Source organism: Balearica regulorum, chromosome 5 (assembly GCF_011004875.1).
Source record: "Balearica regulorum gibbericeps isolate bBalReg1 chromosome 5, bBalReg1.pri, whole genome shotgun sequence".
NCBI classification, from domain to species: Eukaryota; Metazoa; Chordata; class Aves; order Gruiformes; family Gruidae; genus Balearica; species Balearica regulorum.
Window position 1 is genome coordinate 49,019,158 of NC_046188.1, and position 24,241 is coordinate 49,043,398.

The window sequence follows — 24,241 nt, forward strand, 5'->3', positions numbered from 1 at the left end:
AAAAAATTCAGCAAATAAAACAGCATGCCTCTTTTCCTTCCCTGCCTCTCTCCCTTCCTCCCTTCCCCACCATTTTCACACCTTGCTGAAACATGTGAAATCAAACCAGCAAAAACATTCTAAGTAAACAGTAATTTACTCTGGATTATTACTCACCGGATCCACGCGCACCATGCCCTGGGCAGGCATCCTCTCTCACATCCTCCCTCTGCAACAGAAAGTGCATCTGCTAGGTCATGGCTAAGGAAAGGCACAGTCCTGAACTGTGGAAAAAAATAGCTTTAATGAGACCTCAGTAAAGCAATGCCTGGGCTTGCACTGCATTACATCATGGGCCAGGAGGTCTACCAAATGAGGCACATATGCAACAAAGAGCAACGGACTGTGGTATACATCTGCAGCTGGGGAATGTGCCTTATGAAGGGACTCTGTATCAGGCTGCACCTAGCACGTGGGGTTGCTTAGTGAGGGAGAGGTGATGTTCAGGCCTAGGCAGGTGATTTTGGAAGTGAGAGGCAAAAGCAAGTGCAGCTACATGTTGTCTGATGGATCCATTTTCACCACGAATGATCGACCTGTTTAAAAAAAGAGTAGTTCTACCACTGACAGACGCTTGCTTAGTTTAATTGTACAATTGTTACAAGCAACTGCAAATAGGGAACCTACCTGATTGCATAAATCTCAGCTCAAGGAGGTTAGCAGGGACCCCAGCCAGCTTGCGCTTGGTTACTAGGCAATCTAACATACTAATGGCTAGAATAGATCTCTTTGGCTCAGTCTTCTGTCTCCAGCAGTAGTCAAAAGTAGATGCTTTGGATGGACCACAGGAACAGGAAAGACATATGGAAAGATGACTTTTTTCAGTTATCATCTTCACCACTATTTTTACCTGTATTAGCAAAGTTAAAGTTAGCAAGAGGTGTTTCCTGCACTTCAATCACTTGTTCTCTGCAATTGCAGATGTGTTTGTTTGAATTTATTTTCACATCTATGTTTTCCAAAGTCTGCGAAGGGCAGATGTCTTGCTGGGGAAAACTCCACGGCATAAGGATGGCACAAGTTCCTGGGAGGAGACAAAGAGAAATAACTGGGTTAACATGAGTTAAGCTATGTTGCTGCCAAATACGTAACCACAGCCTGAACTGCAAAGTCAATGAAGTCAATCCTAACTAGCCATAATCTGATTCTAAATTGTCCCCTTCTCTACACACAGTGGTCATAAAATTAACAAAAAAAAAAAAAAAAAAAAAAAAAAAGTCTTCCTCTGTTATAAATGTGTAAGTTTAAGCAATGAACTCTTCTGTCACCTCCATTACCCTTGAAAAAGACATTTTGCTGACATAAAGATATTTTTTTCATCTGATGAAAGTTGCAGTATGCAGCAGTACTGCTCAGGGGAATGACAGTCTGTATGCACAGGACACAGACTGCCTGCACCTACCCTCTTGCATGAGCCTGGCAGCAGGGAAAAGAGGGTAGAAAGAAACAAGATTAGCATCTGACCAGGGAAGATGTGAATTCTTGTAGCTGCAATCTGTTATTACCACTACAATGAGCTTCCACTGTTTACTGTACACATACAGATTGGTATGCAAGGAGATGGCTGTCTGAATAAATAAACAGAAAAGGCCAGGGTCCAAGTCTGTCTGAACAATAGACTGGGGAGAATGCAAGCCTCCTCTTTAGCTGGACTTCCCTCCAGGAAACCCAACTCGTAATAAAATCCTCCTGTATCCTGTGCCCTAGTCTGGGGGGTGTTGACTCAGTTCTAGCTAATCATGTAGATCGTATTTGCAGAAGGAGGTGAGTGCAGGCTGCTGGATGCAGCCAAGAAAGTATTCTGGAAGAAACCTCCCTGCTCTAGATGGGAGGAGAGCTGTCCTCAGCATTTTGAGAGAGGTTCATCTGTTCAAGTCCCCCCAAATGTGATTGCTTCTTTAGCCAAGTCACTGGCCACACATCAGACCTAAAAATTTAAAAACTCCTCTCCTGCCTCCTTATCTTGAGAAATGGGAACAGTTGTCCAAACACAGCGATTCTCATGACTCCAGCAGAAGGAGATTTTTAGACCCCGAGGCTCCCACGTCAAGATGCCTGGGGTTTGAACTGCGCAGTATTTGAGGCTTACCTATTTGGATTAGTGAGTCATCTGAACATGAAGCTTCTCTTCAACATATGAAAAACTAAAAGGCATCCATTTTTCCATTTGTGGCTTTAAGCTGACCAAGAGAGAATTGGGACAGGAAGTTTCTAACTGAGGATCAATATCCAAGCCCAAACCTGGGCCATAAGAAAAGCAGTTCTCAACCTTTTGTAATTAACAAGACAAATACTTTTCGGGGGGGGGAGGTGGGGAGTCTCTGGAACATTTTATATACTACTCGTGTTTGTCAATTAGGAGCTCAATAAATAAAGCATCTGACATCAAGCTGTGATTTTAGAAAATCACATCAAATGCTGTGATTTTAGAAAAATTAAATTACAATGGCTGTGATGTTATAATCTGTACTGGTACTGATCGCTGGATTCCAACAGTCAGAAGTCAGCAAGTATTCCATTGCCTGTAGTCTTACTTTTTATGGATTGATAGTGGTTCATAGTTCACAGATTGATTGAATTGACTGACACTGTTTTGGAGCTTGTGATAGCAGTCTTGAAAATAAGGAAGTTAGGATCTCTATGTGCTTTAGTGTTCTGAAAGTCACTTAAGAAATAGCTTTTTTAATATGCTGCATATTTATATATGAAACTGGTTAGGTCATTATACTTGTCTTTTGAAAACCAAAGCAGAGCTCCCCTGCCCCCCCCCCCAAAAAAAAAAAAAAAAAAAAAAAAAAAAGAGGTATTTTCACCTCTTTTAGCACGATTGGGAAGTAGACTATTCCTATTTTTACATTTCCTGTTCCAGGAAGGAAAGAGGGGGGGTTAATTTTTTTTTTTTTTTTTTTTACTACAGACTTTTCTTTCCTGGTTGAATCAAATCTGAATCAGTGGTGATACTGAAAGGGTTATGCTTCCTGTTTGTTTCTGCTTAAGAAAAAAAGTTCTAGTGTGAGTTGTTGAAAATGCAGCATATTTTTCTGTAACTAATTAACATCCCACTTTCTCCAAACACTGTTTAACAATGTAAGTCCTTACATCAATGAGTATCTCAAATGTCTTTCCTTTTAGAAATGCAGACAGGAAAAATATCAAGGATGCTATGAGTACTCTTTTTGCTCTACTGTAGAAACCATTTTTCTCTAGGACTTCTGCCCCACCTCAGTTTACTGAGTTAGAGCATTTCCAGACTATTTTTCCCCATTAAATGTAGCTGGGAGGATCCTGAGTACTTAAAAATCACATTGAATCTTATCATAAAAGCAGAGGCAAACGCTAGTCCAAATCCAATTTGGGTTGCAATATGCTGATTTTTACCTAGGACATGGGATTCTTTTTGCAATTCCACTTTTTTCCCCTCTAATTGCAATAGTTATATTGCAATTTTATGTGCTGACTCAGCTGACACATTCCACTCTAGAAGTGGCTGCATTTTCAGCAACAGTTGAAGTGTTTGCCAGTTATAGAAGTTGTGAGATATTTTAGAAGGTATGGAATAAAAGAACGTCTTTTCCTCACTGTTATCAGTACAATTACAGCAATGACATGTCACTTGCTGTGGTACTGTGTAAGTACTAATTCACTAATGATCATAGTCTATGGAGGAGCGAAAATTTCACTTGCTCCATTTCATATATGGGGAAGAAGAAAGAAAAAATTAAGAGTCTGATTTTCACTAGGTCCTCTCAACTCCTCTTAAAAATCAGGTAAGGTTACATCTGCATGGAAAGGTCAAGTAGACCAAAAATCTGTAGAGCAGCAGCTCTACGCACACAGCTGATACTGAGAATCTAACATGCACACTATACATATTCCAGGTTTTTTCAATTCAAACCACTTTCATTTGGGTCCCCTGGACTGAATGCCTATTGAGGTCTGAGCACACTAGGTGCACTTCTGGGTTACATTTTCAGTTTAATTTCACTCAATAGAATCTGGTCCCTGCACTCCAAAATCAGCCCCTGATACAAAATGAAACACAGCCAACAGAGATGATGGGGAGATTTGCATCAAAAAATACACTTCTGATCTGAACTAAAACACTGGTGAAGACACGCCGTAAGTATTGCTGGCAGGACTGCTGTAACAGTTATACTCTGTGCCACACTTACCTCACTTCACTGCACATTACAACCACAATGCAGAGAAAAGACGTGACAGACTGACACATGGTTCTTTTGTCTCCAGATTGATACATGAGGTCCTACTTTTAGGCACATCTCCTGAGGTATAAAGTAACTATATTTCTCTAAATTATAACGCTTTGTATCTGGAGATACAAGGATTCTTTCTGCTTAATTTCCAGACATGCCGATTCAGAATAGGTGGTGACACCAAGCTGCTTTACTACCAAAAACCTGTGTTTATGTTGATTTAAGCATTATTTTTACTGGTGGAAGCAATTTTTCTTCAAAGTAGTGCTTCAGCTCCATGGTGTTTGTGTCACTGCATGATGAAGTTGCATAATGTTACATTACTGTGTATTGGCAAGATATCACGATATGAGAATTCAGGCAGCAATGCTCCCATGTAGCATTGGCATGAAGAGTTACAGCAGAGAATCCTTTAAGGCGTGACTTACACCACTGTATTTACGTTGCCTTTTGTAATCACAGGTTTGTATGGTATGTGGATACACTAAAACTATAAAGTCAGCCACTGATGTCCAGCCTTTCTGTTGCATGCATAGACTCTCTTTCTGAGCTGACACAAATCTTCAGCAAATACAGTTGCCAGAGGAACACTCTACCAATACAACCATGCCTGCAGTTGTCTTCGTGAGTTCCTGTTCCCCAGGTAGTGGCTCTTCTGCCACTACAACCTGTCACAGCGAGGATGCACAGCCTGGGTAAAAGCAACCAAGTACCTCAGTGACAGGGCAACATCAGTAGCTATAAGCCAAGGAATGGCTTCCTAGGGTTGATGTTAGACTCATGGTCATTGGGTTTACCAACGTCAACTAAGGTAATTTTATAACCATGTCAGAAGATGTTTTTAACAGAGAAATACTAGGGAGCCTGATTTTAAAAACAGCTATCAAAACAAACCAAACCAAAACAAATTCTAGGTTTAGCTACATCATTTTTTAAGGCTGTGACACTCCTCAGTAGCCCTTTGATTCATTCTCTGGTACCATGAGGTATCATTCATCAGTTGATGCTGATCTGTGGCATTGTACAATGCTGTCATTGTGGGGACAAGGAATGAAGTTGGATTGTTTGCCAGATGTACTAGTCAGCAGGAAACAAAACAACAAGCACACCAATGTTTAGGTGCTCTTCTCAGCATGGCAAAAGATTCAGATAACACATCAAACTACATATCTTGGCTGCCAGGATTAAATACAGCATGTCCTAAGAGGCTGGGGTTTTTGCAATCTCCATTCTGCAGTTTACCGAGAGGAAAAGTCATAAAATGTTCTGAATTTACCATGAAATCACCATAGCCTGTTCTGATTTTTTTTTTTTTTTAAATCAATGAAATTAAAAAGAACCAATGGGGTACTTAGTGTACAAACACAAGAATGTCATGCTTTCAGATGTGAGGAACTGACACAGAGTACAGTTCCTGTCTCTGCCAGCTGCCTCTGTCCCCCTTGGCCAGGGTGGTGGCCTGCCACTCCTTGCCCGTGCCACTCACTCCTGTTGTTATCCTGCCCTCCTTCAAACCAGACCTGCCAAACCTCATGTGCTGAGCCTGAGAGTCACTTGACTGACAGCCCCCTCCTGCCACACCACAGCTTTGTTCGCACCTCACACAGTGTCCCAGCCACTGCTCTGCATCCCTTGCAGATGCAGAGCTGCTGGGCACAGCACAGCATGGCTGTGTGGCCTAGGACAGTGCTGCCTTTGCAGCACCGCAAAAGGATGTATGAAAAACCTTTTTGTTTCTTCTCAACTCCAAACAGCATCTCTCTCATGCTTACCGCTCCATGCCTGTTGCCATTACAGAGTTAGGGTCCCCGCAGCTCTGAAAATGCACTTGTGCTTTTATCTTGGTGTACCTTGTTGTTCCCAGTCTGTTCCATTTCTTAATGAGGAGGGAACTTGTGCTGACTCCTCTAGGAGAATAGCAAAATGAACATCAAAGTCTGTGAGACACATACAATACTTAGACTTTGGCCAAATCTGGCTTTGGTCTTTCTTAGAGAAGGTATAGTTCTCCTGAGCCTTGTGGGCTCAGGAAAAAGAAACCTTGGCTATCATATCAAACACAAAACAAAAATGCATAGGCAGTGGAGGCAGAGATACACATCCTGGGGAGATTATAGGGATATGACCTCAGAGTGCAGGCCTTGGCTAAGGACATGAAAAATTACAAGAAGGGTTTATTCAGGTACATAGCACAACAAAGCAAACTAAAAGAAACCCTCCTGATGAACAAAATGGGAGACCTGGCTTCAACAAACATGGAGAAGGCTGAGGTACTCAATGACTTTTTTGCCTCAGTCTTCCTGTAGAGGAAGATCAGGTTCGAGACCATCTAAGGATCCTGAAGGTGCACAAGTCCATGGGATCTGATGAGATGCATCTGTGGGTCCTGAGGGAACTGGCAGATGAAGTTGTTAAGCCACTATCCATCATATATGATCATGGAGCAGATCCTCCTGGAAACTCTGCTAAGGCACATGGAAAATAAGGAGGTGACTGGTGACAGCCAACATGGCTTCACTAGGGGCAAATTGTGCAGACAAATTTGGTGGCCTTCTACAATGGACTTACAGCACTGGTGGATAAGGGAAGAGCAACAGATGTCATCTACCTGGATTTGTGCAAAGCATTTGACACTGTCCCACACAGCGTCCTTGTCTCCAAATTGGAGAGACACGGATTCAAAATAAGGACCACTTGGTGGATAAGGAATTGGCTGGATGGTCACACTCAAAGAGTTGTGGTTAACGGCTCAATGTCCAAGTAGAGATCAGTGATGAGTGGCGTTCATCAGGGTTCAGTATTGGGACCGGCACTGTTTAACATCTTTGTCGGCAACATGGACAGTGGGATCGAGTGCACCCTCAGCAAGTTTGCCAACAACACCAAGCTGTGTGGTGCAGTCAACACACTGTAGGGAAGGGACGTCATCCAGAGAGACTTTGACAGGCTTGAGAGGTGGATCTGCATGAACCTTATGAAGTTCCACAAGGCCAAGTGCAAGGTCCTGCACATGGATCAGCGCAATCCCAAGCACAACCACAGGCTGGGCAGAGAATGGATTGAGAGTAGCCAAGGAGAAGGACTTGGGAGTACTGGTTGATGAAAAACTGAATATGACCTGGCAATGTGCACTTTCAGCCCAGAAAGCCAACCTGGGCTGCATCAAAAGAAGTGTGACTGGTCGAATGAGGTGATTCTCCCCCTCTACTCCTCTCTCATGAGACCCCACCTGAAGTACCGCATCCAGCTCTGGGGGCCCCAGTACAAGAAAGCCATCAACTTGTTGGAGTGAGTCCAGAGGAGGGCCACGAAGATGATCAGGGGGCTGGAGCACCTCTTCTATGAAGACAGGCTGAGAGAGTTGGAGTTGTTCAGCCTGGAGAAGGGAAGCTCCCGGGACACCTTATAGCAGCCTTCCAATACCTAAAGGGGGCCTACAGGATAGATAGGGAGGGACTCTTCAACAGGCTGTCAAGTGATAGGACAAGGGGTAATGGTTTTAAACTGAAAGAGGGTAAATTTATATTAGATATTAGGAAAAAAATTCTTCACTGTGAGGGTGGTGAGACACTGGAACAGGTTGTCCAGAGAGGCTGTGGATGCCCCCTCCCTGGAAGTGTTCAAGTCCAGGTTGGATGGGGATTTGAGCAACCTGATCTAGTGGAAGGTCTCCCTGCTCATGGTGGGGGTGTTGGGACTAGGTGATCTTTGAGGTCCCTTCCAACCCAAACCATTCTATGATTCTATGATTTTTTGCCTGCCAGTAGGATCCCGTATGGCCCAGGGCAAGTCAACAGAGGTGTTTCTGGCTTGGCCACCCCAACTGTGGTACCACACCCCTGTCCTGCACTGCGAAGGCCTGTTCACGCTCCTTCATCATGCTGCGCTTGCCTGGGCAAAGCTCACTGACCAGTTGGCACCCAGGCACACTCACCCCATTATGTATGTTCAAATTCATGTATGAACACTGCTGGTAGGTCATTCTGTTTGGCACTTCATGCTGCAAGAGTGCTCACGGTAAATCCCAGCATGTTTCTGATTGAAATAGTCCCAATGCTGGCAAAAGAAATGCAGGGGTTAGGGTTTCATTGCTTTCAAATGAAGCTCGTTATGTTTCCATCCAAACCACTCCTTTGGGAATTGGAACTCTGAGATACAATGAATGCAAACACAATGGTTACAGGTATTTCTTCTAGAGAAAGTTGATATTAATTTCTGTTAAACGTGCTGCATTTACTATGTAATAGACGACGTGCATTGGGGATGAAGATTCCTTCCACGTATCTTGCATAATCCGCTCGAAGAGCTTTCCTTAAAAGAAAGGTAATTGGTTTGTACTATTTCGTATTTCATTCTTATCCTATTTGTAAGAGGCCAGCAGAGAGCTAGGTGGATTCAATTTGTTTGTGGCGCAATGTTTCACGTAAACGTAATCTGAAGCCTAAACATAATTACATAATTTCTGTTCTTCTGAGGTGAATACAAATGCAAGCATAAAATTAAGCAGCTCTCACAGCAAACAATGCGCTCTTAGTTTATGATAGGCGTCAAGTAAGGAAATTGCATTATTCCCCCTTTAGAAAGAACTAAATCTATGTGAGGGTGATGGCTGTCTCAGGCCAGCTTATTTAGTACTGACAGTCATAGGACTCCTCATCAGAGCCCTTATTCCCCATATGTGCGTGCAAATACACATGCACACACACACAGAGGCTGTAGGCACAACTGGCCAGCCACAGCAGGTTCAAGACACTGAATGACACCTCTTGCCTCTGAATAACTTGAGAGAGGAATTTCCACAACAGAGCAGATCATTAGTCCACAGCATTCGTCGCCTCACACACCCTGGTCACTAATATCAGATATGTTACAAAACTCTGCAGAAGACAGTAAAGGCTGCCAACAGGAAGCTTCTTTGAGAGGCTGGCTCATGTCCTGAAATTAGAGATGCACAAACACAGCTGCATTTGTGCTATTTCTAAAAGGCCAGAGGCGAAGCATCTAATATACATTTATATAGATATGAAACACCCTTCTGGGGATTTACTGGAAGTGAACAGTGGCAGCAGCAGATAAATAATGAAAAATCAATTATATTTTAAAGAGCCCTTTAATTTTAATAGTCCATGGTGATGTCAATAATACAGGGAAGGACATTTTTAAAGCATTTATCTTGACATTTACCCTTATGATGCCTTGGTAATTTAAGCATGTGGTTGTGATGAGGTAGAGCTTTATCAGAAGAACGAGGGATAAAACTTATATTCCAGTTTCTTAGTTTTTACAATTCTGCCCTTCTGTTTTGAGGCATTACTAGAGGCTTTTCTGAGTGTTTGGGGTTTATCTCATCTTTTCTGAGTTTTAAGCCACCCAAAACAATCAGAGAAAGAAACTACTTTTTGAATGTTTTCTGTTGCAATTATATGCGTGATCAAGGCATTGTTGAAATAAATTGAGGCTTTATAATTTTATTTCTTAGCACTTAAACCTGGACTTCCTTGAACTAGCCAACATGGAATGAAAAGACAATCCTACCTAATAAGGCTGAAATAAGCCCTTCATAATTGTCATTTCAAACCAATAAAAGGCAGCAACTGCAGCAAAAGGGGCCTGAATGACTCCAGCATTTCCTTGATAATGGGATATGAATCCTTTTGCTTACTGAGATGCAATTTAAACTAATGGTGACTATTCTCATACAAAATAAGCTGATGGGGTTCTTGTTGCAGCTCTGGCTCACAGTCACGACTTTTTAGCTCTGCAGGCAGCCTAGGCTGCAGGACCAGTGACACAAGGTGAATGTGGACGTGCAATTTCTTGAAGTACCTAAGTTCCTGAGGCCAGCTTGATCTGCCACTGCCCCGGGTGCACCCAACAGCCCAGCACGTTTCACACATCTGCCTTTATCACAAATGCAAACTGAGCACAAGCAGTGGTTGAACACTGGCCTCTTGGTGCATTTTGTGTGGTGCCCTGCAAATCTACAAGCAATTCATGTTACAGAAGCCAGCAGCTCTGTGTGCTCTACACTTACACTCTACACCTTGCTTTGGAGAACGTCACACTGGTTTATTCACAAGCTTTTGCTCATCTGCAGGCAGCATTCCGATTGCAGGGGGGTGAGCCAGTGCACGAGTGGCTTCCTGCTGGGAGGCCCCTGGCACCCAGTGGTTAAAGCCAGGCAGTGCAGGGGACAGTGATCAAGTGAAGTTTAGGCTGTGGAAAAGTGGAAAGGAAGCAAGAAACTTCAGCAAAGTAAAAATGGTTAAACAGAGATTGTGTCACAGTGACCTTGGATTGTGCCTGCAGCTGATTACAATGGGCTGTGATATAGCAAACTTTGTAATGAATACAGAATATTAAACTGATGAAATGCTGCTACAGCTGATTTGTTGATAATGGCATCACTGCACTCTCAGAGTTGATCCTTGATGTTTCACTCAGTTCTGAAGCCTAAACTGGCCAGAGGTCACCAAGGTGGCCTAGGACCCCATCGACATGCAGAAAACTGCTTTCCTGCCAGTATTTGTTCCCAGTAATAGATCCTACTAACTACTTGCTACTGAAGGTAAGTGCCTCCGTTGGAAGAAAGAAACCATGCAACTGAAACATGTGTGCTTGAGGCTTGCTGTTTTATGTAACATGTCTTGAAGGAGCCCTTTCTGGCAGCTGTTGTCAACTGCAGTTAACCTATGAAATTCAGCATATTCGAACTCTCCCTTGCTGCCATCCCCTCCATATTGTTGCTTGCACAGGGTGGTGGTCATCTTCAGTGGCTGAAGGGGAGAGCTGGGAGCCCGTGCTGGTGCTGGCCTCTGCTTCGTTGTCTAGCCTCAGCACGGCTAAGTCATGCCGAGGGACGCTGACATTCAAAAGGAGAACAGGGAGAAAGAAATGTCCCCTTCAATGAATTTTAAACTTCATATTTATCCTTTGCCAACTCTGTGACTTGTTGACTTTTTTGCTTTTCTAAGAGAGATTAAATGTCTTGCTTTTGTCCCTGGTGGCTTGCTCCTTCTGTCTTGCCAGAACTCACTCTGCTACGGTGTCAGGGTTGCAAATACCTCAAGGAAAATGTTTCAAAGCATGTTTTAATTTGCTTTAAAAAAAACAGATGTAGTTCCATTGATTTGAGATACATTACACAGAATTTTCTCCCAGGAGTTTTGTGAGCATCAATGAATCGTTATGTCAGGATGAGACCTTGGATAAAGAAAGTTCTAAAAACTTGGTATTATGCTTAGGCCAAATGCTTTCTGCTGGAAAATACCCAGCTTCTTTTTGTCCGGATGACGCTTTGCAGTTTGAACACATTCATGATCTTGTGAAATGGCACAGTCTGACCTATCAAATTTTATAGGGACCATCTTGCAGCAGGGGGGAAGAAAATTAGTTTAGATGAACTATTAATGTGCAAGTGCCTTCACAACAGTGTTAGGCTGCTCACTTTCCAGTTTGAATACCAACAAGTGTCCACAGACTTACATAGCACACAGAAATTATCTGTTAGCACAGAGCCTTATAGATCACATCTGTCAGCAGTGGTCTCGCCCTCTAATTTGCAGTCCCACTTGAAGAGTCTCAAGTATCACCAATTCAGATTGAAAAGGCACTAGCTGCTTCAGCTGAGAGGCCAGGGAGGAAGGAATACAGTCATCTGAAAGATGATTGAGCACTGACACCGGAGTACAAACCCAAGTATTAACCACATGGTTTTGATCCATTCCTTAAAAAATCATAACAATAAAAACTTGTCAGGATGATAACTGTTTAGCAAGTAGGGATGGGGCCAAATACTACATGAATGCAAACAGGAAAGATCATGATTTTACATTACCTGCACCTTGTTTAGCCACTGCAATAGACAACAGACTGACAACGCACAGGGTGCGCAGCCATGCAGAGTCAGGCCAACTTTGCTAATCATGCCCATGAAGTACCCCAAATGGTCCTACCCTACTCTCACTTTCACAAAATTAATGGGTTTCACCAACAGAAATAAATGTAGGAAATTTTAAGATGGAAAGAGTATAAAACAGACAAGTCCTTAAGGCAAGGATTACCCATCAGGTCCAGTGATCAATACAGAAACTTTCCCTAATCACACAGACCAATCAATTTGTCTGAATTGCAGTAAAAAAAGAAGTATGTGTCAAAAATGCTAAATGCAAGAGCCTTGTTTTCAAGCCTGCAAAGGTGTCTAAATCAATGCACATTCAAAGATTGCTGTCAAGTAGTCTCATTTGTATAGCTTTTCAATATTTTTAACTGCTTGGTGCTTTATTTCAAAAAGACAAACATACTTAGTGCTTTCTGTCTGTAAATCTGAAACTTCTTCATAAAAGTAGATATAAGTAGCCTTGGCCATCTTTTACCTAAGAGAAATCTAAGGGCTTTGACAGGCAAGCTGTAACAAATCTTGCTGTAGCATCCAGAGAAATTATAACTCCAATTCTCTCTCCCTCTACTGGATACAGCTGTCTCTGCAACTGGATTGCGAGAAGGGAAGGTGTGTCTGATGCTCTAACACCCCAGTGCCATGTCTCCTGTCTTAACTGGCTGAAGACAGAGATGTTTCAAAGCTAATGCATGTCTGCATCCCAGTGGATGCTGCACAAGCAGGCTTTTCTCCTGCTGACCCTCCTGTGGAGCTGGTAAGCAGGCAGACAGGTGACTGTTTGGAAATCCTGTACCCTGAAATTCTGCAGGGCTTACCTGCAGGCTGGCTGGGGCACGGAGCTTTTCTCTAGGTCACCACATAGTCTACATCCAGTTTGATCAACATATACTTGATGTTATATCTCTACTGCATTAATTCAGGAGTTAAGTCCTGCATCTTCTAATTTGGAAAAGGATAAGTAACTTTACTACTAGGAATCTGCTCTTTCTTATGAGCATTAGGATGCTGTTGACATTGTATCAGCTTCTCACCTTGTGACATGAACGTATAGAAGTAAAGGAAAAAGGAATGGGCAAAGATCCCTGATTATTTTCATTATTTTTTTTTAAATGCAAGACAAGGACAAATTATTTCTTTTTCTGAAAACAGAAAAAATCTGCTTTGATATTAAATATTTTCACTCACAATGCAGAGAAATTTTAGAGTTAATTTTAAAATTATATTATTATTGTTGTACTACAGGCTTTTAGAATTTATCATAGTAGCTATTTCAAATAAAGACAACACACTGTAAAATTGCTGGTACTGAGCAATTACAGTTCTTACATAGTGGAGGCCAGATTTATTTCCAGTCTTTAATGCTATGGTTTATTTAATCGAAGTGCAATGAAAATACATAGGAATGTCGTGATTATTTCCCAAGCTCTCAAAAACCGAGTTTCTTCTGTATCTGCATTATAACATCAGTTTTAATTTACATATTATTTCTTAGTCCTATGGCTATGACTTTCCATTCTGTTTACAAGTCCACAATATTAATGTTTTTCATTGTGAAAGATATCCCTCTATTTTAGAGATATCAACAGGAAAGAGAGACAATAAATACCCCTATAGTAGTAGAACAGGTATGTGAATAGCTGCTTAGAAACGAAGAATTGGTACTATGTTATGCCATAAATATTCTTAGCAGAAATCTCTGCATGCAATTATGTAATAATGCATATTTAATACCTTGTCGTGGTTTTACCCCAGCCGGCAGCTGAGTACCACACAGCCGCTCGTTCACTCCCCCACATCGGGATGGGAAAGAGAATTGGAAGAGTTAAAGTGAGAAAACTCGTGGGTTGAGATAAAGACGGTTTAATAGGTAAAGCAAAAGCCGCGTGCACAAGCAAAGCAAAGCAAGGAATTCATTCACCACTTCCCATGGGCAGGCAGGTGTTCAGCCATCTCCAGGAAAGCAGGGCTCTGTCACGTGTAACGGTTACTTGGGAAGACAAACGCCATTGCTCCGAACGCCGCCGCCCCCCCTCTCTCTTCCCCCAAGCTCCTTATAAACTGAGCATGACGTCATATAGTATGGAGTATCCCTTTGGTGAGTTTGGGTCACCTGTCCTGTCTGTGTCTCCTCCCAACTTCTCGTCCACCCCCAGCCATCCCACTGGCAGGGCAGTGCAAGAAGCAGAAAAGGCCTTGGCCCCATGTAAACACTGCTCAACAATAAGTCCATAGAACAAAAACATCTCTATATTATCAATGCTGTCTCCAGCACAAATCCAAAACGTATCCCCACACTAGCTACTATGAAGAAAAATCAATCCTCTCAGCTGAAACCAGGACATACCTAAAGAAGTAAATAGTTTTATTCCTATATGTATATATTTAAAACAGCTACTTTAATTTTTGTCAGAATTTCCAGAAGTTTTCTGCTAGCGGGGGGAAAAAAAAAAAGGAAAAATAAAATAAAATAAAATAAAATAAAATAAAATAAAATAAAATAAAATAAAGGAGTTTCCTTGCCTTTTTGTTTGTTTGTTTTCAGAATTGTCAGACATTTTCTATCTTTGTCCCCCAGTGGTTTAACGCCAAATGTTGTCACACATGAGCCCTTTCAATATACAGCAGGAGAACTTCTGGTGTAGAGATTTCTGGTGCTGGATATGCACCACCGTCTTACAAGTTTCATATGCATTTTCCTTACCTTATCTAGTAAGAAACAAAAAGAAAGAGAACACAAAGTTCCTAACTTCTAACTGGTAATCTTTTATAAGCAAGTCTCAAAGTACCTAGATTACATACAGTTTAGGGGCTACGCACTATTTTTTTTTTCCATTCTGTGTATGAACTGTGAAAACCTTGGCTGTAACCATAACATAAATAATAAGAACCAATGTATTATTTTGTAGCTGGGGTGTATTGCCTTCACTAGCAACCTTAAAAATAATCACTACTACCTGGAAAACACTACAGGAATGTAGTGCTTTTTTTCCTTCAGTCCAGTTGTTACAGCTGGAAAAAATGGACAAGATTTGGTTCCCACTAGCCCTTCTTCAGGACATTTGCATGTGCCATGTTTGAGTTATAGGTCCACATGACTCCTGGCTTGCAGAGCTCTCAGCAGGGGTGGACCCTTGTGTCTATTTAGAGACCTGCCGGTATCTAACCACAGCTATCTCATGTCTGGCACCTGCATTTAATAAGCACAAAAGGGCCAAAGCAGAAGCATCTGAAGCATCTGAAACAGTTACCATTTAGAAGCAGATCTTTATGTTCTAAAGGCTTCTCTGTACTTTTGAGATTGTGTTAGAGCAGCTATATTAGCATGGAATTTCCCACAGCATCTAGTGAGCTTTTCAGCTTCCATTAATCACTCAGGTTCCTGAGCATCTTAACCACCAAAATACTTATCTTTTGATGCAGCTGGCTGTACTTCATGTGTCTTGCCAGTAGAGCTAAACCAGTTAGAGGACATGGTGTTTGCTTATGTAGCAAACATTTTTATACTGGCAACGTTTCACATTTCAAGCCAGTTCAGTCTGCCTGGTTGAGGAGGCTATTATGGTTTCTCTAAGTTCATCACTATTTTCATGACCAATAAGTCCTTAGGAATGTACATTTCCTATTGAAGTCAGAGGCTTTCTGCATCCTAATAAAGGATCAGCTGGCAGTTTAAACATCCTGCATTTTATTCATTGTCGGTTTTTTGCTCCATCCATTTTGCAAGGATTTTTCTCCCACACTTTGAAGAAGTGGATCCATCTTGTTTGCTGCTTAGTTTCTACATTGGTCATCACCCCAAGGCCAATCAGGACATGCTTGGTTCTCACTTTTTGAGTCAAGGTGACAAGACACTTGCTATTGTCCTATGTTCCAGGGCAGTTTTTAATCATTTTTAAAACTGAAAGTTGCTCCCTTACTAGATATGGGAAGTGTCAAAATTGTCTACAAAGTTTTGTCAACACAGCAATGCTAGCTAGAAATATGAAGAAAAAAAAAAATCATAGCTCTGTGAGCAGCACCTCCAGCATGGATGAAAGTCTGCCCCCCAGCTGAGTGATGCAGGCAGCCTGCAGGCAAGAAATCTGTGGGCAGAAAAAACACCTCTGGCCGGGGCACTCTGCACCTCCCCTACGGGGCCTGCTGACATACTTAAAAGAACATAAGTTTTGTAGTCTGAGGATTAAAATCCTGGATTTTAAGCTTTTATACCTGCTCATAATCCACAGTCTCTCTCTGCCCTTAGGCACAAAAGCTGAGGAGGACTGTGGTAACCTCCCGTGACTGCTGTTCATGTAGTGGGTTAGGTGGAACAAAGAGACCACATCTGCTGGAAAGCTCATTTTAACTGGAGCAAAAGGGGTGAGGACAGGAACATGAAAGCAAAATTTGTGCTAGTAGATTAAACATGCTCTGAACTGTTTTCTGGCCCACAGATCAATGGATATAGAACAGTTTGCAAGAGCTACTTGGCTCTTGGTCTCTTGGACAGGGTGGCCACATGCACACTGCTTGTTGGGGTTGCTTCCTAGTCCATGCCAACTCCTGACTCATACCCTGGAGCTGCTTGTGAGAGTGACAGTGAGTAGAAACCATGCCAAGAACAGCACTAGCAATTTAACAGTAAAGGCCTCAGGAATGTTCTCTACCACTGTTTACTAGTGTCGACGCAACCAGACATCAAGAGGAAATTTGCCCTCCTGATAATATATCTAAGCATGATTCCAGGTGACAAGAAGAAGAAATTTCTGCCCTAGCCCTGGCACGGAAAGACTGCCATATCCATTAATATGTAAGACAGTATAAATGGGACTTTCTAAAGTCAGAGACATTTCAGCAAAGTCCTGGTTGCAGAATATGACTCCAAGTAGGCAGCTGGTACTAGTAAACCCAACCTTGCCTGCATGCTTTGTGAATATTTCTTTCCTATTATTTGTGCTTTGTTGCTGAAGAATCACCATTAAAAAAACCCCAAATAATGCAAAAGTAACAGAGGAAATTATGTGTCTTTTACACTTTATCTTGCTCAGTCTCTAAACCAGAATCACCTAGTATGTAGTTATTTTCTTCAGGGCAAGAGAACAGCTTCACTTTTCCTTGCAGCAGGGAAATTCCACATGCCCAGCAGGGTGCAGTTACAGAATACAGCCTTGCCTTGCAGCATAAAGCCCATTAGGAAGAGACCATTGTTCTGCAACAGATGCTCCAGTGAATACAGGCTACACTGCAGGTAAAAACCTAATAGTTCTTCCCATCAAATCTTTAATATCTCAAGGATTTCTCTCCCAGGGAGCCTTGAACAGCCAAGGTGAACTAGAACTGTGTGCTTCTTTCCCTGGAGTGTAAAAGGTTACAGTTCTCCAGCCAAGAATTGTAGGAAAGCTAAATTTATTCCTTTCCTTTTTTTACTTCTTGGGGGGAAAAGGAGGGGGGGAGAAGGGGGGGGGGGAAGCGGGGAGAGAAGGGAAAAAGAGCACTGGCTGGAATGGGTTTTGTCAAGTTACTTGCTTGCTTCTTAATGCTTATTTTTACCTTGAATATATTAGGAACAGCAAGACTGACTTTTCCTCACAACACAGTCCCTCTCAGATACATTTATTTTGGGCTCTCACTTTAGTTGATGGACTATAACAAGGATGACATTTTTGCAATGTGTTTATCTGTCATTGGAGTTATATAGCTACATGTAAAAACACAGAGCGTATTTCACACTGAGTTATTGAAATTCTTCAGTTCAGGTTTCTATCTCTTCATTTTTGCCTTGTGGTATCACAGAATTTATTCTGTCATGACAGCTGACTTCTGTTGAAGATACATACTTTGTATGTGAAATGCACACAGTTCTTTCAATGCCTATATATGAAATACACACAGTTCTTCCCCTTACCTCCCTCTCCTTTTTTTTCTTTCTTTTTAAAAAAAAAAAAAAAGTTGACAGTCCCTCTCCATTAAAACAGCCAAAGGGCACACAGACAACTTCTCTCCTGATATTTTCCTGGTAGGGAAAAGTTCAAATCCCTCAGAGTCCATCAGAGTGAGTTGTATATATACCTGACAAAAAGGGAATTCCCCCTGGCTATTCCTTGCCAAGTACCATTAGATACAGAAAACTAGGACAACTTGCTATATTAAGTGAAAATGCAAATGAAGACCTGTTCTCCTACAGCAGCCCCAGGAGGTCCCCAACTCCCAAAGAAACCTCCCACCTAGCCCTCAGAAGTCATCCCTGCTTGCCTCACCTTGTCACCAACATCCGGGAATAAACCTTGTAACACCAATGTAGCGTTAAAAGGCAGGCATTCTTTATTGCAGCGCTGGATGCACGTTGGGTCGTACATGGCTTTTGTACATGGCTGGAAATAGAGGTCACAGACAGGAACAGCAGACAGCAGTTAAGTATACATACCCATACATCCACACCCCCATGTCCAGGGGATCCTGAATTTAGAATATCAACAGTATTTAAGAGTCTCATAGTCCAGAGACTGCCCACTCACCCAGCCCCCTGCAGTGCTATTGCCCACATATCTGCACCACTTCAGGAAGGACGGTTTGCAGATACCCCAGGCTGGCTCAACCAAGAGAGAGAGAGAAACCAGTCAGTACTATAGCTGTATCATCCAGGTCTGGGTGCAGGCAAATTTGCCCAACTCAGAAGCAGAGTTTGATTTTCAAATTCAATGACTGGACTAACAGCAGTTCAGCTCTTGAGATCCAAGCCAATTCCTGCACATAATGCTGTGCAGATGCATCTGTTGGCTCAGAGCTCACAGCCCAGTCCCACTGGGTGATATAGACATGAAATCACGGGAAAAAGGGCTGTGAGAAGACCTAAGGAGGTCATCTAATCTATCTCATTCATCTAAGTGTTTTGTTTACAAACTCGGAGAGAATGGCCTCTGGCACAGCAGATAATTGAATGGTATTTCTCAAAACTTCCTGATAAGCACGCTGATCATAGGGCCAGCCTTCCTTACATGATGCAGTCTCACCCTTCACCCCTTATAATCTGATTTTGAAGGTCTAGACCTTGAGGCAGAGGGGAGGGGAGAGAAAAGAAAAATCTACTCACCCTCAGATAAACATTTTACTAAGCACTTCTGTTGGCTTCTGACCATGAGCTACAAACAGCATTTCAATTTTTATATTAAAGCAAACCTGACATTATTTCCTCATAATTAGAAGGCTCCCAGAGTAAGGAAATGGCAACAATAGGAGGTGGACTAGAGACCTAATTCAGTACGATGCTAGCTGTGCTTACTGACAAGCAGCATCTTTGTTCTGAATATGTGACTCACAGGTCAATGTTCTCTCTTGCCACATACTCCTGTGATTGATAGTTAGCAACGGCAGTTATCTACACACCCTGCTTTTGCATCTTTCCACCTACTTGTCTGGCAAAGTTACTCTGTACAATTAAGTCCTTAACCTAAGCATGGATCAATGTGATTTTACGTAAGTCTTGTAAAGTCATTGCTTTAGAAAAGCCCTGGGGTAAAAAAAAAAAAAAAAAAAAAAAAAAAAGGTGACCCTCTTCCCCACTTGGATACAGCATTTCGGAAGTTTTACTGCTTAGAAAAATTCTGCTTACCTCTGACTGTAGAAAATGCTTGTTTTATTGGTTTGGGAACAAGGCAAGCAGGCAGATTATAAGAGGTCAATGATACAGTTACAATATTAAGTGATATGCCATGAACAAACTCTATGTTTCCTTTAGGCTTACTTGCTCAGATTGTAACATGCTGGTTTTTCATACTGCTTTCATTCTGTTTAGCCTTTCACAATCTAAGATTACTGCTGACATTAATAAATGCCCACATTTATTAATGCAGGACTTTATGTTACATTACCTTCCTGTCACTCAGGTGACAAAAGTGACCTACCTTGATTCATCTGAAGACTGAATCAGTGTCAAGATGTAGCAAAAAAGATAGGCCTGTAACGAAGGCCTGCTTATATGTGATAAGAAACTATTCATTGTTACTTTAGGTAGAAGGGTAACGATTCTTAGAATGAGCACCTGCCACACATCATGATAAAAAGGAGGAGCTACAAGACACTTCAAGGTCCTTATGTACATACTTGTCAGGCAGGGAGGACACTAATTGCTTCCAGGAGCATCCTTATCTTCCTGAGGCATATAGCAAACAATTACCAACACCAAAGTATTGAGAAACTAGGGGAAAGGTAACTTGGGCCAGGGTCCCCATGACCACCACCCCATAAGCCCCCTACCCAAATTATATCACCTACTCAAAAGATAGAGGTGGAGAAAGGAACTGAACACGCGTTCTAGCTTGCATACCAGGCAAAGAAATATGAACCAATTATTGTAATGGGGAGTGTACCACTTTGTAATCTTTGTAAAATTTGTGTATATGACAAGAGAACCAGCGCTAGCTATGCCTGATTAGAGGAACTATCCTCTTGACACCTAGGCTGCAATAAAAGGAAATGCCTGCTTCTTAATGCTAAATTGGTGTTAAGGAGTTTTCTTTTAGTCCTGAACTTTGGTGACAAAGAGAACAAGTTTCCAGTTCCTAGCTCTTAAATCCTGACCTCTAACCACTACACCATTTCTTTTTTCCTTTGGGATGCTATTGTTTTGCCCACTAACTGCAAATCTCTCATTTTGGAAACAAAAATTAGGATCCACCATCCTTCTCTTCACCTTCTGGTCTATTCCAGTGTATAATGTACAGATACTGTCGTATCTGTGTAGGTGGAAAATGATCGCTGTGGCATCAGTAAAAGAGAGACCATCACAAAATCTTTCAGATACTTCATCTCAGGCAGCAATAGACAATGTCATCTGTGTAGCTCATTTTCCTTTTCTCATCAGAGTATTGAGTTGTATGGTATGGTCACCTGGATAAGTAATTACCGTCCACAACACCCACTGCCCACTTGGTCTTGCCATCTAAACTCAGAAGCACACCAGCTCTTCCAGGAGGGCCCCACCAAGAAGATGACTCCACATGGCAGACCCTCAGCTTTACCTAATGTGCTGCCTGTGCTGGGTTAGATTGGTTGGTGACGCAGTGCTAGAGAAAGCCGCAAAAATACATGGCAGCTCTCCAAACTGATCAATCATACAAACTAATTTCAAGAGGCCACAGATGGTAAACTCATACCCCAAAACAGTTCCCGCAGAGCCTTGTTTCCTGTTGCTCATGAAAAATTATGGAAAATAAAACCCTCTCCCTTTGGATTCTTCTGCCTTTTAACATTTCCCAGCATGAGAGAGGGAAATCAGTTCCTCTGCAAGAGGAAGCACTTTTCCCTGCCACGCTTGTGAAGCCCAGTGCAAACAGCATTTAGATATTTGCATTTCTTACCGTGTATTATTCTGCTTATAGAACCATGCAAATGTAAATGAGGATGGGGGTGCCGTGACAGAAGTGTCACCGAAATTCGGGAATGAAAGAAAACTCCTTAACACTAATTTAGCATTAAGAAGCAGGCATTTCCTTTATTGCAGCGCTGGGTGTCAGGAGGATAGTTCCTCAAATCAGGCACACCTAATGCTGGTTCTCTTGTCATATTTATACACAAATGTTACAAAGATTACAAAGTGGTACACTCCCCGTTCCAATAATTGGTTCATATTTCTTCGCTTAGTATGCAAACTAGAACGCATGCTCAGTTCTGTTCTCCGCCTCTATCTTTTGAGTAGGTGGTATAATTTGGGTAGGGGGCTTATGGGTCGGTGGTCGTGGGGACCCTGGCCCAAATTACCTTTCCCCTAGTTTCTCAGTATTTCAGTGTTGGTAATTGTTTGCTATACGCCTCAGAAAGATAAGGATGTTGCTGGAGGCAATTAATGTCCTCCCTTTCTGCAAAGTATGTACATAAGGACCTTGAAGTGTCTTGTAGCTCCTCCTTTTTCTCATGATGTGTAGCAGGTGCTCATTCTAAGAATTGTTAGCCTTCTACCTAAAGTAATAATGAATAGTTTCTTATCACATATAATACAAGCAGGCCTTCATTACAGGCCTTTCTTCTTGGCTACATTTTCTTATTATGTATAATATAAGCAGGCCTTCGTTACAGGCCTATCTTTTTGGCTACAATTCCCCCCTTTTGAAACTTTTCAGATCCTTTCAGATTCTTAAAAGTTTCACCTTCACCCTTTTCTATCAAAGCCATATATAAATCAGTAGATATATTAGCAGTACTTCTGGCAAATGTTGTGAGCTGTATCATGTGCTTCATCATTATCCAAAGTTTAATATACAAAGCTGTAGTTAAAACAAAGCCTAATAAGACAAGCAAAAGCAATACAATAACCGGATGCAACATTTTGTTCAATAGTCCAGTAACGTTAGGCGATCATCCAAACAGAGTATCCCACCACTTATGCTCCCCATCTTCCTTCACTCTTTCCAACACCTGATGGATTTTCTCAGTATCGTGGTGGATGGTTATCAATGTTTTCCGTCCATTTTCATGTCTGCAAAATTTTCTGTAGGTCTTGATGATGTAAAAGTTCTCTCACAAGTGTTAAATTCATTTCTATAGGGGTATGTATTGAAGCATTTCATACAGTCAGTACAAATGCTGTGGCACTATGGTTGGTGGGATTGTAGGTGAAATGCACTAACTGCCATCAAGACTGGAATTCTTTTTCAAATTCATTTTGCGTTATCCCAAATGACTTTAGGGACTTCACTAGGTAAGACCCCTTCTTCCCCTTCTCTAATGATTGCTGATGCCACCGACTGGACCCATAGTTGGGCTTGAATACAGCTAAGAGCTAATGAGATATTACTTTGGCCAGTGCCCAGGCCCTCCAGGATTATCTCGTGGTCATTTTCATTAATTTGTTTCTATGGAGGCAATATATCTGGTAACAGCCACTGATTTGCCCCTAAAGCTGAAAGAGAGGATCGAAGAGGATGTTGTAATCCTTGCACGTCCTTAGTGGCAGCAGCTAACTTATTGGCGAGGATTTCAGTATGGACAACTCTACCCTTTTAAGGGAATAAAATGGATTTAATAAGATTTGTTGTTGTCCCACATTTTTAATGACATACGGACCAATGCTAAAAGTAAGTGGAGTCAGTCCAGAGGGTCCAGTTGGCACAGGCCCAGGCTTAGACTAGGGGATCGTGTCATACTAGGTTCGATAACGTTTATCTTAAATTTAATGTTAATGCCAACAATTGATCAAGGACGCCTAAACAGATTATGTGCACAGATTGTACCAAAGTAAAATTGTGCCAACAATCTAAGGTACTAGAAATACATTGGGTCGTAATTTGACCTTCTCCTATACAAGATGTGGCCTTATTTGCCCTCTGATGTGTAGATCCATTTATCATTCTGCATCCTATTTTCATTTCTTTCCCTACCTTCCCCTTAAATATGGGAATTTTCCCACAATGGCCATCCTCCAAGCCCCATTCATTTTCTAAAAACACCTCAGTTCCATGTATTACCACTGTCAGTAAGGCAGCTTTGCCTACATTCCCCATTATACCAGTATGTTGTTTATGGGCTTGAGACCATAGCTCCTGTTGGTTCCCTTGACTGGAGAGCAAAGAAACTGCCAGTAATACCCAGAACAGGACCATACCTGTCCTAACAGAGCAAGACATCTTACATATTTGACATACTTTTTCAAACCCGATTTAATTTTGATTTTTAGAGGTCCTTCCGTAGTTACTTGCCACTGATCCAGGGGGGGGCTTTCTTAACTCGGGTATAGTGGATCCATGGTTCAATTTCTTCAACCTTGATTGCTGTGTAGGTTGTCAAAAGAATCTGGAAGGGGCCTTTCCACTTTTCCTTTAGCGGTTCAGAGTTCCAAGTCTTCATGTAGACGTGGTTGCCAGGCTGGTATGGATGCATGGGGGTATCAAGGGTCAGAGGTTCAGATAAGGTGACGTATCTCTTTAGACCTGCAAGCGTTTTTCCTTTTTATTAGTCCGAGGTTGTACCCTAATGTGGAGAAGTGCTAAAGAAAGGGCTTGGGGCCATTTTAATGTTGTTTCCTGACAGATTTTACTTATTTGTCTCTTAAGAGTCTGATACATTCTTTCAACTTTTCCACTAGATTGCAGTCTCCATGGAGTATGTAAATCCCATG

At 41.9% G+C, this 24,241-nt stretch overlaps 1 long non-coding RNA gene across 1 annotated transcript; it reads right to left on the minus strand.

Annotated features, from left to right (window-relative positions):
• Window positions 1-316: 316 nt before the first annotated feature.
• On the minus strand, window positions 317-14,855 carry LOC142601926 (uncharacterized). The gene is made up of 3 exons (XR_012835503.1): window positions 14,674-14,855; window positions 6,026-6,160; window positions 317-1,063 (listed from the first exon to the last, which is right to left on the minus strand). It is a non-coding gene; the product is annotated as an uncharacterized LOC142601926 (long non-coding RNA).
• Between the last annotated feature and the right edge of the window lie 9,386 nt (window positions 14,856-24,241).